We start from the raw sequence: 15,462 nt of genomic DNA, 5'->3' as shown, positions 1-15,462 counted from the left end.
GTACAACACTCTGCTCTACACTACTCCACTCTGCGCTATTGCACTGTACACAACTCCACACCAGTCAACTTTACACAGTTACACTGTATGCAGCTCTACTCTATGGGCCTCATTTAGAGTGTGGTGTAGGGGTTCTTCTGACACAAATGTGACGGATATCCCGTCTGCCGTATTTCAAGTTCCATAAGCCACAGTGGAATAGTAATCTGGTGGACTGGATATCTGTCACGTTTGTTATGGGGTAACTCTCCTCTGCCAACCTATAAATCAGGCACTATGGCTCTTCAGTGTATGCCACTTAACTGTATCGCACTCCACTATATGCTACTCCAGTATGTTATGCCACTCTACGCCGTTTCACTGCATGCCACTCCAGTCTATGCTATTAGACTGTCTGCCACTCCACTGTAGGCTACTCTATTCTATGCCACTCCAGGTTATGCCACTCCACTCTACCCAACTCCATTCTACACTATTCTATTGGATGCCTTTCCGCTGTACGCCATTGCACTGTACGCTACTCCACTATATGCTATTTCAGTCTACACCACTCTACTGTACACCCCTCCACTCTATGCTATTCCACTGTATGCCACACCAGCATACCCAACTTCAGTCTGCTCTAGTCCATTGGACACCACTCCACTATATGCCATTTCACTCTATCCCACTCCACTGCAGACCTCTCCACTCTACTCTATGCTATTCTACACTATGCTATTCCACTCCACCCCACTCTATGCTATTCCAGTATATGCCACTCCATTCTACTCTATTAAACTATACATCACATCAATCTTTGCCCCTCTACTATATGGAATTCCACTCTACCTACTCCATTGTATCCCTCTCCACGGTATGCTGTTGCACTGTAACCCACCTCTCAATACACCACTCCAGTCTAAACCACTTCACTGTATGCCACTCAGTAGTACGCTTCTACACTATTACACTTTATGCCACTCCACTGCATGCTACTACACTATAAGCCATTACACTTTAAGCCACTCCAATGTACACCACACTAGTCTTTGCTACTCCACTGTACTCTATTCCAGTTTATGCAGTCCACCATATGAATCTCCAGTCTGCACCACTCCAGTGTACTCTCCTCCACTCTTTATAACTCCACTCTTTATAACTCCACTCTACAAAACTTCACTATACTCTATGCCACTATCCCTTTACACTCCACTGTCTAAATTTGCAGTCAACTTTATGCCTGTACACTCTACTGTACAATAGTCTATGACTTTCTACAACTGTAAAACACAGCACTCCACTCAACTGTGTGAGTTGCCACTCCAATTTATAACAGTTTCCTCAACTCTACGCTATGCCATGCCTATGTATGCCACCCCTCTCCACACTAATCCACTGTACCCTACTCCACCCTATGCCCCTTCACTGTACAGCACTCCACTCTATGCAATTCCGCTATATGCCACTCTACTTTTCTATAGTCCACTGTACAGTATTCCACTGTAAATTATTCCATTATATGCTACCACACTTTACGGTAATCCACTTTGTGCCACTGCAGTGTATGCCACTCCACCCTACACCACTTCATTGTATGACACTCCTCCACTCTGCGTAACTCCACTCTATAAAATTCTATTATACTTAATGGAACTTTATGACATTCTTCTCCAGTCTAGCTAGGTACACACTCCACAGTCCAAATCTATCGTCAACTCTATGCCCGTGCACTCCAATGTACAACACTCTATTTCTCTATACATCACTTCTCCATACAACACAACACTCCACTCTACATTACAGGACCCCCACCCCAATTACAGTTTGCTTACTACGCTACACCAGTACACTCCACTCCCTGCCACACCACTCTACAACACACAAATACACTCTATTGTACTTTACTCCACACTACTTTACTCCACTCAAATCTACTCCACTGTATGAGACTTTACCTTACTCTATTCTATTATACAACACTCCATTCTGCGCAGCACCACAGTTTCACACACTACTGTACTGTATACAACTCCACTGTACAAGGCTGCATTATGCTGTATGCCACTGGTCAAACCTCTGCTCCACTGTACTCTGACACTCCAGTCTGCTATACAACACTGTATGCAACTCCTTTTATGCCACTGCACCCACTTTACTCCACTCTACTTTGACACAGTACTCCACTCTACTCTACTCAATGCTATTGTACTCTATAACACTTTGGGCCTGATTCTAACTTTGGAGGACGGTGTTAAACCGTCCCAAAAGTGGCGGATATACCACCTACCGTATTACGAGTTCCATAGGATATAATGGACTCGTAATACGGTAGGTGGTATATCCGCCACTTTTGGGACGGTTTAACACCGTCCTCCAAAGTTAGAATCAGGCCCTTTATGCCGCTCCACTGTACCACACCCTACAACACTGTACGGTACTGTACACCACTCCACTCTACAAAAATCTTTTTGTTTTAGTTTTTTATTGATAGCATACAACCAGGAAAAAGGAAAATCATTCATCAAGATAAGTAGATATACATCAGTGCAGAGTTCTTACTTTAAATCCTCACTATAGGGTGAAACCATAACCTACAGATCTATATCAAAATGTCTAGATGTACATATCTAAACATCACTCAATACCTAGAGTGCATTGGAATGAGTTAAAATATTGCAAAGCTTTCTTTGGCAGATACATTCCAAACCTACCATACTCTACCCAATCCCTATAACACTGACCTAGTATCCATGTTGTAGTACAATATGTACTGTCAATAAGGTCCCGCTGTCAAAAACCGAACCTTTCATCTCTGTCCCCTGCATGTGTGCAGGGGACAGAGATCAAATGCTTCAACAAGCAAGGAGCTGCTGTTGAAGCTGCTCCTTACTTGCTGAAGCAATGGCATTGTGAGGGAAGCCTTAAGGCTTCTCCTGCGGTGCTAGATAGCCCATAAAGGGCATTTTCAATAATAAAAAGTTAAGTAAATAAAAGAAATAAGGAGGGACCGCTGGGGAGCCCTCAAGGGCTCCCCCACGGTCCCCGATAGCCCATAAAGTGCGTTTTTTTTTTTCTTTAGCTCAGTGTGGTCGCAGACTATCACACGTAGTACTCAGGGTTTAAGTCCAGCCAGACTTTGCTTCTGTCTTTTTTTTTAGTACAAATTAGTTACATATTTAAAAATTACAGATACATTTTGTATTTTAAATTGTAGACCCCACGGTCCCAGATAGGCCATAAAGGGCTGGAAAAAAAAATCTCACTTTCTTTCTCTCTCTGAATTTCTTTCAATCAATTACTCCCACCCACACAACCACTCAGACACTCATGCACCCACTAACAGACACTATCAGACCCTCTTGCACCCATTCACAGCCCCAGTCAGACCCTCACACACCTACTCACAGCTCTAGTCAGACCCTCGCACACCCACTCGCAGACCCACTCAGACAATTACACACCCACTCACAGATTCACTCAGACTGTCACACACCCACTCACAGACTCACTGGTAGTCTCATACACCCACTCACACACACATTGACAGCCTCATACACCCACTCACAGACCCACGCACACACTGACACCCACACACTAAAACACTGATGTATGCACTCTCACACCCCAGCAGACACTCTCACAGCCATTTTCACCCCCAGATAACCCTCACACCTATTCTCACACACCCAAAGAGACCATTCCCAACTTCTGTCGCACCCAAACAAAGGGCTGTGCACAGCCTTGGGTTGGGTGGTTGGGGGTTTTTGGCACAGGGTCTGGCTGCAGGCCAGGTCTTGCGGGCAACCTCCCCTGTGCACGGGTGAAGGCTGCACATGTTGTAAGGTTGGGTGCTTATAGGGGGTTGGCCTCAAGCCAGGCCCTGTGGTCAACTGCCTCCGTGCACGGCCTCATGCTCTAACGTAACTATAACTTGTGCTCTCACCATGCACTGCTAATGACCCCACAAATTACGGCACTCATGACATCTTCGATAACATCATTGGAGATATCAATGTAATATTTGCAGTACAATATTTTAGGAAAAAACTGTGCATGGCGAGGGCACAGTTACCTTAAGGCACGAGTTATAGTTACTTGAGATAACTCTAACTATAATGGTGAATTTCTATGGTTTGGTACGTTTAAAATGTGAGCCTAACTATAACGTCCCTGCAACCTTTGGTGTTTTTTAAGTGAATATATATACTTATACAATGAGAGGTAGAACCAGACAGTGTTTTACTGTTAACTCCTTAAATGCTGGGCCTTTCTCCGCCACCACCACCCTCCCTCCCAATGCTGAGCCTTTTTTTGGCTATTTGGGGTAGTTTGTGCTCAGAGCTCTAGGACTTTTGTTCCACATAAGGTATCCACTCCAAATGTATGCCCTTTTTCTCAGCAACCTGGGGATTCTAAGGGTATTCGGGTTGGTGGACTGACCTTGAGGGGAAAGAGAAAATAGGCAAAATATGGCTACATTTTGAGTTTTGGGGGGAAAATAGGAAAAAAGTGCTCTGGACAAAAGAGCCTAATTAATGCTACTAAAGTCACCACCTTCCCAGCTTTCAGGAACATAAAGAGAGGGACAAAAAAATCTAATTTTTACCACAGTTTTGTCATTTTACATAAAGGGGGCCCATAGTTCTTATTTTATGTGATCTCAGCCTACTTCCAGTTTTCCAGTTTGTTGTATAAACTAGTGTGAAACCAATGGGTGAACCAGGAAAGCTCTAGATTTCTGAAGAATAGACAAAACTCAGAATTCAGCAACGGGTCATATGTGTAGATTCCTCAAAGTTTCCCCAAAGAAACTAACTGTTGCAATAAAGAAATATTGAAAATGGATAAATTTGTGACAGCGTTTTCACCTGTAACTATTTGCCACAGTGGCTGATTTACAGAAGCAATATACCATTAAGTCCACTAGACCCTTTTGGTTGTTGAGATACTTAGGGGTTTTCAGTTTCTCCAAGAACCAAAGGTACTGAGAGCCAACAACTGAGCTGCATCATGCAATGGTTTTGATTGCATATGGAGTATAGGCCAATTCCTGTGATGAAATATGTAGAATAAAAAATGGGTATCAAGGAAACGGTCATAACATATGAGTTTAGGAGCAGTAGTTATTTGTACATCTCTGAATTTGTGGGTACCAGTACAAGCATAAGATTCAGTGGGTATTTTTCACAATATCTTTTTTCTGGATTATGTTTGGAAGGCACAAATGCAGCGAAATGCATTTGACAATAACACATTTTCTACTGTTCTGTGCTCCCACTTGTGTTCCCAAAAAAATTTACCTCATTTGTGTGGGTAGGCATAGTGCCTGTGACAGGAAATGGACCAAAACACAACATGGATGCATCACATTTTGTCACTGAAAACTGCCTTTTTTCCAATGTGGGTATCTGCCTTTTTTCCAATGTGGGTATCTGTGAATTGTGGGCCCTAGCTCAGTCAACACCTAGGGAAACCAAGAAAACCTGTATATTTTTTAAAACTAGACACCTAGAGAAATCCATGGCCTGGTGACTTGCATGGCTTTCAACAGGTTTTGTTACCCAGAATCCCTTGCAAACTTCTAACTTTGACTAAAAAAAAACAAATTTTCCTCAATTTTCTGCCATGGAAAGTTCTGGAAACAGCAGGGAGCCACAAACATCCTTCTACCCAGCATTCCCCTAAACCCCCAAATAAAAATGGTATCTCAATTGTGAATGTTGCCCTAGTGCCCATAACCGGAAACTGCCCAAAACACAACATTAACACATCACATATTTCCACTCAAAACTGATGACATCACATATTTCCACTCAAAAGTGACCCTTTCTTTGCAAAGTGGGTGGCTGTACATTGTGGGCCCTAGCTCAGCCTACACCTTGGGTAACCTAACAAACATGCAAATTTTTTGAAAATCAGAGACCTGGGGAAATCCAGGGTTGGGTGACTTGCATGGCTGACACCAGGTTTTGTTACCCAGAATACCTTGCAAACTTCGAACTGTGACTGAAAAAAACATTTTCCTCACATTTCTGTGATAGAAAGTTCCAGAATCTGCAGGGAGCCACAAACCTCCTACACAGCATTCCCCTAAGTCTCCCAATAAAAATGGTACCTCACTTGTGTGGGTAGGCCTAATGCCTTCAACAGGAAATGGCCAAAAACGCAACATCACAATTTTCCACTCAAAACTGTTCCTTTTCCTCCATTGTGGGTGGCTGTGGATTTTGTGCCTTAGCTCAGGTGGAACCTAGCGAAACCTAGCAAATCTTACTATTTTTTTAAACTAGACAACCAGGTGGACTGTGAATTAGGTAGAAAGGGTTAAAGCTTACAATGGTGCCCCTCTTCATTCACCTAACAAGGCAAGGTATGATGATAGACTTTCTTTTCTTATTTCTTTTTCTTTAATTTGCTCGACATTTGAGAACAAGATATTACCCCTAAGGCAGGGAAGGAGATGAAAACTAGTTATGCTGACATCTCGTCCACCTTTTGCCGAAGTGCATTTGAGGATTACGTTGGTGCTATTGTTAGATAAGAGGCGTATATTTTTACCTAACTGTGAGAACTCATTTTATCTACACGGAAAAGCTGATAAAATGGGTATATCTACCAAAATTCGAACCTGCAACCGTGCAGTGTCAAATATATAGGTTCCTAATGTTAACCAATTCGGCGTCCAAATCTACCCCACCTTAAACCGATATTTTTGAAAAAAATATAGCCCATATAGAAGATATTTATATACGCAACCTCTTCGACTTTTCATCAGAGATGTTTTACATTCCCTCGAGAATTTAAGATTTCACAATACCATTCAGTGTATACAATTTGCATCATTCCACTGTCGGGGCTCTCTGTGCCTAAACCATAACTCAGCACTGTGACATATGCTAATGTTAACTTATGGCAGACAGAGGATTGGAATGGGACATTTTGCTTTAGTTTGTTAGAAAACAGTAATAAAATAAGCAAAGGGAACACATTATGGGACATCACTGGACTTATATTATAATGTTGCCTACTGCGAACATTAATGTTATAAGACTTTTAATGCATAATGTAACATTTAAAACACCCAAAATGTATCTTCAAAAAAGTGTAATCCATCAGAAGTATTTACAGACATAAAATTGTGACTGTGAACGAACAATAAAGGAAAAAAATAACGACTGTATCCTTCGGTATTGCCATAAGTCATGCAGTGTCTATGCGGAAAGCAGAAAGGAACTGGAACCTGCATGGTTTGGTGGTTTAGGAAAGTACTAGGAGATTTTTGTTCAAACAATAATTTTCGGTAGACACCAACGTGCTGTAACAGGTACCAACAATATGTGTACTTTTTTTTTTTTTAGCTCTTGCCGTATTCGGAATTGAGGACAATTGGGCTGCCCTGTCTTGCAGAGGTACTTACCATCAGCTTTTCGCTGGTGTTATGTGGCTCAACAAAACAGTGAGCAACTGGTACCAGTTTGCATAGAGTAAACACAAAAAAAGATTTGTGTATGTTCATCGTCATTTTTTTTTTTAGTACTAAGTGTTAAAGAGGCGCAAAATCAAAACATAGGCTTGTCACAAATGTTTTTGTGACAGAGCCTATCCTTCATCCAATTAACAATACAATGATATTCACTTAAGAGAATCCACTGCTCTAGTCCAGCACAACAACTGACCATCGCTCAAAACAAGAAGAAACTCATTGGTGGAACCACCTTCCCTCTACAAGCAGCAAATCTTTGGGACTCTCTCTTCCTAAAAAGAAGAACCTTCTAAGGCAACCTGGAATTCTGAAAGGCCATGATGATTGCGCAATAAGCACACAGAAAACTTGCACTTTGAAGGCATGCACAACTTACAGTTTAGGGTGATATTCATCTGAAAGTTAAAGACAGTACTCTAGGATGGTAGGCACAGCTATACATGCTGCTTTCTGTCACTCATCTTTGCACTACTCCAGACATTGCTGCTACACTGTATGAACAGCCTCTGTAATTCATGCATGACACCAAAACCAGTGGTACCCTTGCACTCTCATACTTTCCATTCATACACCTTATAAGCCTACATGCTATGTATCTTACTCATTTTGCTTCGGGACACACCAAGGAGCAGCAACGAAAGCACCATAGGAGCCCAGCTCTCATCCCCAGGCATGACATCGAAACCCAACAAACATTAACTACATCAAAGACTCATAGGGCCAATTCACAAAGGGCCTCAGTCCTCGTGGCAAAGGCCCACCATTTCTGGCGGGGGCGCATGCACTTGCGGTGGGACCGCCACAGTGGGTATATGCAGTACAGATGACCGCCCATGAGTATCGGACACCCGTCACAACTGATGGACCTCTGTCACGAGGGCGGAGGCCCTTTGTGAATAAGGCCCTACGCCTTCCATCTTAACGTTTACAAGGAGTGGCATGCTTCCTCTCTGCAAGTACGCTTACAAACCTAATCAGGGCTTTGATGTGTTCTTTGTATGGATCTGCAATACAGCTGGTTTGTGATTGTCAAGCCAGATGATGGCCTGAATTAAAGACAAATGTATCTGTGCAGCAAAAGACGTGCATACTTGGGGTCGGTGAACCATAATTTAAAAAACTGAACATACCACTGATTTGTTTACTTCAGTAATTCCATCTTGTATGTTAAAGCTTCAAAGCATATATTTTGGGGATTTCTGACTTTGTTTACTATTGAGGTACGTTGTTTTGGCTGGTATGTTTTTTCTATTGTTCAGACCAATTTGATAGCTGGTTCATCAGGTTTTCCTTCTTCCTTGCACTTTGTTTTATCAGGTTTGGCGTTGGCATACACTATAGGTGCAGTTGGATAGGTATAACTTTGGCTTATTTTAGGGATGTGAGACATTTTGTTATTTCTATGTTGGTCTCACAATAAGGGAGTGTCAAGAAGGGATCTTCAGTGAACAGATAACTCCATCTTTTCTGCTCTCAGCCTTTTCTGCATCTGTTTTTTAGTGATGAAAGTACTTTTTTTAAATGATCAGAGTAAGGTTCTTGCCTCAAAGAAACTCGGTTACAACAGTCATACTGCGCATTTGCCGAACAACTCTGAAACTAGATAAAAAATGTTGGTTAACTCCAGAAAAATTAATGCTAAGATCACTAGTTTAGCCATGACATGGCCAGACATGTTGAATGACTACCTGGCAGTCTAAACTCACTGAACCAACACCCAGGTTTCTAAATATCTTTTGTTGCTCCACTCCTTCCATATTAGGGGAGAATCAAGAAGGACATAGAGCGTATGTCAACAAGAGAGAACATATGATTTCATGCTTCATTAAGTACTTTGTTGGGAGAATAAGTAAAACAAGTCTACATCCTCAAAGGATCTCACTCCCAGAATTGTCTCCAGTATTACGCCAGGGGTGGTTCCTCCATATGGCATAGGTGTGTTAACCTCCTGCCTGCAAGCTTCTACATCCCACACATGCTTTATTTATGTTCCCAAGTCTATCACTTTTCTAAATACCGTAGGGTGTCCCATGCATTAGTTTGTCCTTTAATTGGCGGGGCCACCACAGAGTTGTCTCTCTTAACAGACAGGAGGCATACACATAGGCATGGTTGACTGGGTCTAACTGCTGGGGCTGCATACTCAGAACTGTACATGACAGATTGACCAGTATTTTGTTTGTGGCCAACCCGATGTGCAATTTGAGCTTCCCTGTCAGGGAACCTGGGAAGCAGAGACACAGCTCCATCGGTCTCAGGCAGAGGTCTGTGTACAGCTGTCTGGCCAATCCTCACAGTGCTTGTGAGAGAAGGCCTTTTTTTTTTATATGGTTAGCCCCCTCTTTTTTCATGATGTATGATTTACACTAAAAACTGTAGAGCCCAGAGCCCCTGCTAACTAGGTTCCCTGGGCCAGAGCTCTTTCCTTAAAAATGTTGTAATGCATTGGCACAATTGGATACACCTTTAGCTACCACTAGTAAAAGGTACTTAGGTACCTACGCCCTGAGGGCAGCAGCACTGATTGTGCCACACTCTAGGGCATGGGTCTTCAAACTGGGGGGCCTCAAGTGATCCCAGGGGGCTCCAGGCTCTGGACAAAAGAAAGATTATGTAGATAATAGTGCTTTGTTTTAAACAGAAAAATGTTTATCGCATTTGTAAAAAGGGAACAGAACTTAACTGCAATGTTTAAATAAGTGTAGACTTATTTAAACATTGCCAACTTAATAGAATTGTTATAAAAATTGTGAGGGCGGCACAATGATTTATTTTTTGACCCGGGGGAGGGGGGGGGGGGGCGCAGCATTAACAAGTTTGAAAACCACTTCTCAAGGGCCATGCATCCAGATGCACCCAGCACTGCCATTGCAGGCTGGGTGTCCTGGTGCAAACCTAAAACACAGACTCAACATAGCACACTGCCTGTGTGCCCAGTCCACCATGCACTGCCTAAACTGTGGATAAGATACCACTCTGGCGGGCCTTCCAGCCCTAGGGCAGGGTGCACCAAAATATATGGGAGGGTATAGCTGCATTAGCAATATGCCCCCACTGTGTCCTTGCCAAACCTGGGACAAACTGAGTGAACAGAGAAGCCATTTTTATACATGTGCTGGACGCTGGTCAAAGTGAGTTTCCCAGCTACATGATGAACACTCTTAACCCTGGGTTGTTTGGTATGAAACAAATCAGAATGAAAAATCCAAACTGGTACTTTTATTGGATTAACCCTAAATGTACCCAGGGGTCACCTTAGAGGTGCCCCCCGGAAAAGCTAACTACCCTAGTATGGTTGCTGAATGGTCCTATTCTGCATGCCACCTCCAGACACCTAATCTACAAATCTTGGAGGAGAGATCTGTCTCTCTGGGTTGTAGAACAATGACCTTCTTGGGTGGAGGTGCTAACAACCCCCCCCCCCTCAGGAATGTGCAGTGCCCTGGCAGCGAGCTTCAAGCCCTTTGGCTTACTGCCTTTGAAACTCAACTCCAAGGTCTGCTGCTAGCAGCAGATGGTCACCCCCTTTACAAGCCCCCACTTTTGGCAGGAGCAAAGGTGGGAAACTCCACAAAGGATAGGAGGAGTGGTCCCACCTGGCATGCACCACCTCTAAGGTGTTGCCTGCGAAGTGGGCACTCAGTTTCATTTTCCTGCATCTTAGATTGAAGGAAATAGCCAATCAGGGATAAGAAAGTGTCCCTTCCCACAGGAAGTGATCACTTTAGTGGGTGTAGCCACCCTTAGGTAGATGGCACTTTGGTCACTACCAGGTTCCCTCTAAAATGAGTAGCGCATCCCTAGACCAGTTCATCAGATTTTATGGACAAAAGAAGACTAGCACCAAGAAGATCCAAGGCACGAGAACTGAGGACGTGCTGCAACAAAGAAAAGGTGCCAAACCCTATCTGCTGCACCCAGGCACCCAACAGTCGCCACAGTGGAGCTGCTGGACAACTAGAAAAACTTGAAAGAACCCCAGAGGACCTCCAAGCTTAAAAACGTGCCATAGAACTCCCTCCAGACTGGAGGTACCACTTTACAACAGCAAGTAACCAGCAAGCCAGTGAGGGTCACTTTGCTGTCCAGCCACTAACTCCCGAACTGGAAGTCACAGATGGACCATACAACACATCAATAACCGTGAGGAAAAAACCCTGAAAGTATGCCAAGTTTGGTGGCACTGCACCCTCCAGTTTTTCAAACTGCACTAATACCCTGGGTATTGGTCAGCTAACGTTGGACACCAAGAAAACCAGACCGCCTGGGGCTGAAAAAGGACTAGGAGTAAGTCCCAGTTAAGGGACTTCAGGAACACCCTGGACCTCCCACCAGAGTGCCCCCGTTGACCCTTGAACCAACTTACCTCCTGCTCCAGAGGGCATCCCTGCACACAGTTGCTGGCTCACAGATTTGCTCTGCACCCATCTGCCCTGTGGTCTGCAATGATGAAACTGCTCTGCCCAAAGGGCCCCCCTCCCCTTGAAACCTTGACAGTCCAAGGGGACCCCAAGGAACCATCTTTTAATTTACCTGTGCAGTGCTTTTCCAAGTGGTCCCCCGCAGTGGCCCTGCACCAGCTCCAGAGAACTTTCATCACTGCTCCAGACGGAACCGGGAGCCGCCCAGACTTCTCCAGCTGGCACAGTGTGCCCACTGATGACCTTGACCAAGCTGCAAAAGAAGAACTTGGTAAACCAACTGTGTGATTTTATATGTATTTTTAAAGGTGATCTTCCATTGATTCCTATGGTGCACAATTGCACACAAAAAGACTATTTTTATTGGTCTTTAAAATTACATAAAAATCTGAAGTATTTTTAGAAATTGGTCTTGAGTTAGTCCTTTGAGTGTGTGAGTTGCAAGATTGATTCTGTGAATACAACAAATGCTTTGCACTTCTCCAAAATTGATCTAACTTCTTGACCAAGCTACCTTAAAAATTAGAGCATTAGGTGATCTAGTTTTTACCCCTGTAAACCAACGTGTGGTTGCCTGGACCCCTTGCACAGTGTCCCTAGCTCTGCACACTACATAGAGGGCCAGCCTCCTACATTACTCTTATGCTATTTACTATTATAGACAACATGAAAGCAGTGCTTGAGATGATTGGATTGCATAGCGCTTAGTTTCTGCAGGCCTGGCATGCACCTCAATACAGCCAGGCAGAGTGGTGTGCATAGTAAAAAGGTAAACCACAGTGTAATGTGCTACTATAGAGAGGAAAGTCATGTTAGAGAAGCCATTCGTATGTAAATACCATATCTGCACAGTTTGTGGGAAAATATCATGAGCATCCTCCCCCGTCCTTTCACAGTGTACTCGGGGAATTTACCATTAACTGGAGAGTATGTTGCTGAGCTTGTTGCTGAATGTGATGCAATAAAGGCAACACAGATTTTTACTGAGTGCAGGACGAGATGCTGATAGAAACTGCGTTACTTCTGGATGGGGTCAGGATTGCGTCATGCTTACAGATGACTAACAGGACACGCAAGGGAACTGCACAGAAAAGTAGGTTGGCACTGTATGGCATCAGCCTTGGATGGATTTTAAAACATTGGTCCTCAGGTGTATAAAGAAGATCATCAAGGTATGATGATTATTGTTATTGTATTAAGCCAACCATGTAGCAGCAAGTACAGTATGCATGGCCCACCATTTGCAAAAGTCACCAGCCTCCACTGTATTACCATAGGAGAAAAGTCAACATCACAGTATCTATACTGTGCTTAGGTACAAGTATATAGCTCCTCAAACAATAGGCCTCAAACTCAGTTCTGTTAATATACCAAGTGTACATGCTGCCAGGTAGAAATAATGATGCACCGCAAACCATGAAGGGTGATTTACTTAAATAGATTACAGCCATCCGAGGCTAACTGGAATGAGTATATGTTCACCATATGGAAATCTCTATTCAGCATAATTTCACAATATTCTTACCTGCAATACTTACTGTCAGTCTAACCATCCTCCTCCACATTACCCCCCCCCCCACACACACAAACACACACATACCTCTTGTCTGGATTTGATAGCAGCTTACCACATACCTTAATAATGCTTCTGCAATTGTTCCTTGAGGACATGAACATCTTTAAGGACCATGAGGAAGATGGTTGGCAAAAAAGGTCGGGTTCTGCAGCTTGCTGAAGGGAAAGAACTTTATGCTTCAGTGAACCTTGCACTGAGGTGTCAGTGTTAAAAGAAGGTTTATATTTTAACCTTGCAGGCCTTCTTCCTGTCTCTAGTTTACACTAGTTGGTGCCCCCAGTTACCCACCCACCTACAGGTCAGCTAGTCTGATCAGTGTTCCCAGTATTCAGTGGCCACTATCTTTAGCCCCTCTGAAGGAGTAGTGGCCCAGAATAGCTGTTCCTCATTCAGAATCCTGCTAGGGTCAGATATTCACCTAGGGAACTTATCACCGGTCTATCAAGCCTGCCTTTGTCTGATCTGTAGAGCTCCAGGGTATTTATACAGCCTAGTTAGGTCCATGGGGCTTCTTTCCCAATTTATGTTCTGTGAGAGGGCCACAGATGTGCTGTGGGCTTTTCCGTATAATCTCATTTTTAGTCCATCTTAATCAAGAGTATTGCTGCTTCATTTGCATTTAAATATGCTGGAGTACACTAATTCAGCTTGTGTCTTAATTTTGCTAGCCCTGCTTCTACTTCTGACTCCTGTAATCAACTGCCACTATTCATACTGAATTGCGTGAGGATGTTTGAGGCAGTGGATGTGTTCTATCGCCTGATTGTAATTTGTTTTAATACATTCAAAATTAACACTAGTGCTGGAAAATTAAAATATGTGTTTTGAAAAAGAAAGGTAAGCTTGTTCTCAGTGAATAATTAAAAATATCGCGTAGTGTTGACAGTTTCTGCATTAATTGTAAATTCAAACATAAGCTTGGCAGAGGCATGGACAATAATGCTGAGCTTGCTTCAGGTATTACACATTTGCAAATTTAACATTCTTTCATGGAAGACTTAAAGGTATTAGTATAGTTTATGTATTTGTAGATAGTGCCCAAATATAGATAATATAAGAGCGCGTAGGATAGGTAGGGCTGATGATGTAAGAGAGGATGGTATGGCCTTTCACTCTTATTTCACAATAAACACATTTGACGCTCATCATACATGTAAAACATTACGCGGGCGTACATCTCAGTCTGATGGGGGCACGCGTTTAGTGGCCTACTGGTATCAAGGGCCTTTGAATTAGAAGGAGGATGAGTGTTGTGGCTGTTAGAGGAGTGGGCAAGTTAAACGTGGAAAGGGGTGTGCATCTGCAGTCAGTGTTGATGGAAAAAAAAGAAATATTGCCACAAGCGAGACTATATTAAATAATTCACTGATTTCGTCAAGAACAGCACAGGTATTTGTGTGCAGTTGATGACCGAATCTTGGAATAACACATTGTTTGAACACGAAGATGAACCCAAAGCAGCCCTAGAGATGTTTTTTTATTCCACCCCCATTTTGCACTACAAAAACGTGGAGTGGGAAGCAGTGTATGTCCCAAAAGCAAATACTGAACAAATGGTCAAACTATGCCTTTTTTTCCTTCAGTGTGTGCCACTGTATCCGGAAGCTTTATTTTTTGCAGAAGCAACCTGGTTCACTGTTTAGCAACTTATTTTCCCCGTGCCTATGCCCCCCAAACCCTTTTCAGAATAAACCTGAGTGCCCATTAATTTGGGTTGATTTTGATTGTGGTAAAAATCAAAGTTTTGAGTGGCTCTCTTAAGTTAAAAGTGAAAGGCAGGGATGATCCAAAACAACTTACAGAGATTTATTGGTCTACTTTTTTTTAAATTAAACTCTCTCTCTCTCTCGCAAAAGGGGGACGGGTACTATAAGCTGTCAAATGGCAAGTACATTGCAAATCCTAAACGTTTTCCAAACAGTCTGATGCGTTTTTTATACACTTACTGATAACTCCAAAGATTCAGCAACCACTAAGTTGCTAGCCTATTTGCTTGTGGT

General features: G+C 43.0%; 1 protein-coding gene across 1 annotated transcript in view; it reads left to right on the top strand.

The window, feature by feature from the left end:
- ITGBL1 (integrin subunit beta like 1) overlaps positions 1–15,462 on the top strand; it is a 1,057,888-nt gene that overhangs the window by 199,502 nt on the left and 842,924 nt on the right. The window lies entirely within an intron of this gene.

The sequence above is a fragment of the Pleurodeles waltl genome, chromosome 8 (assembly GCF_031143425.1).
Source record: "Pleurodeles waltl isolate 20211129_DDA chromosome 8, aPleWal1.hap1.20221129, whole genome shotgun sequence".
Taxonomy (NCBI): domain Eukaryota; kingdom Metazoa; phylum Chordata; class Amphibia; order Caudata; family Salamandridae; genus Pleurodeles; species Pleurodeles waltl.
The sequence above is the reverse complement of the archived record's forward strand: the minus strand, read 5'-3'. Positions and strand labels throughout refer to the sequence as shown.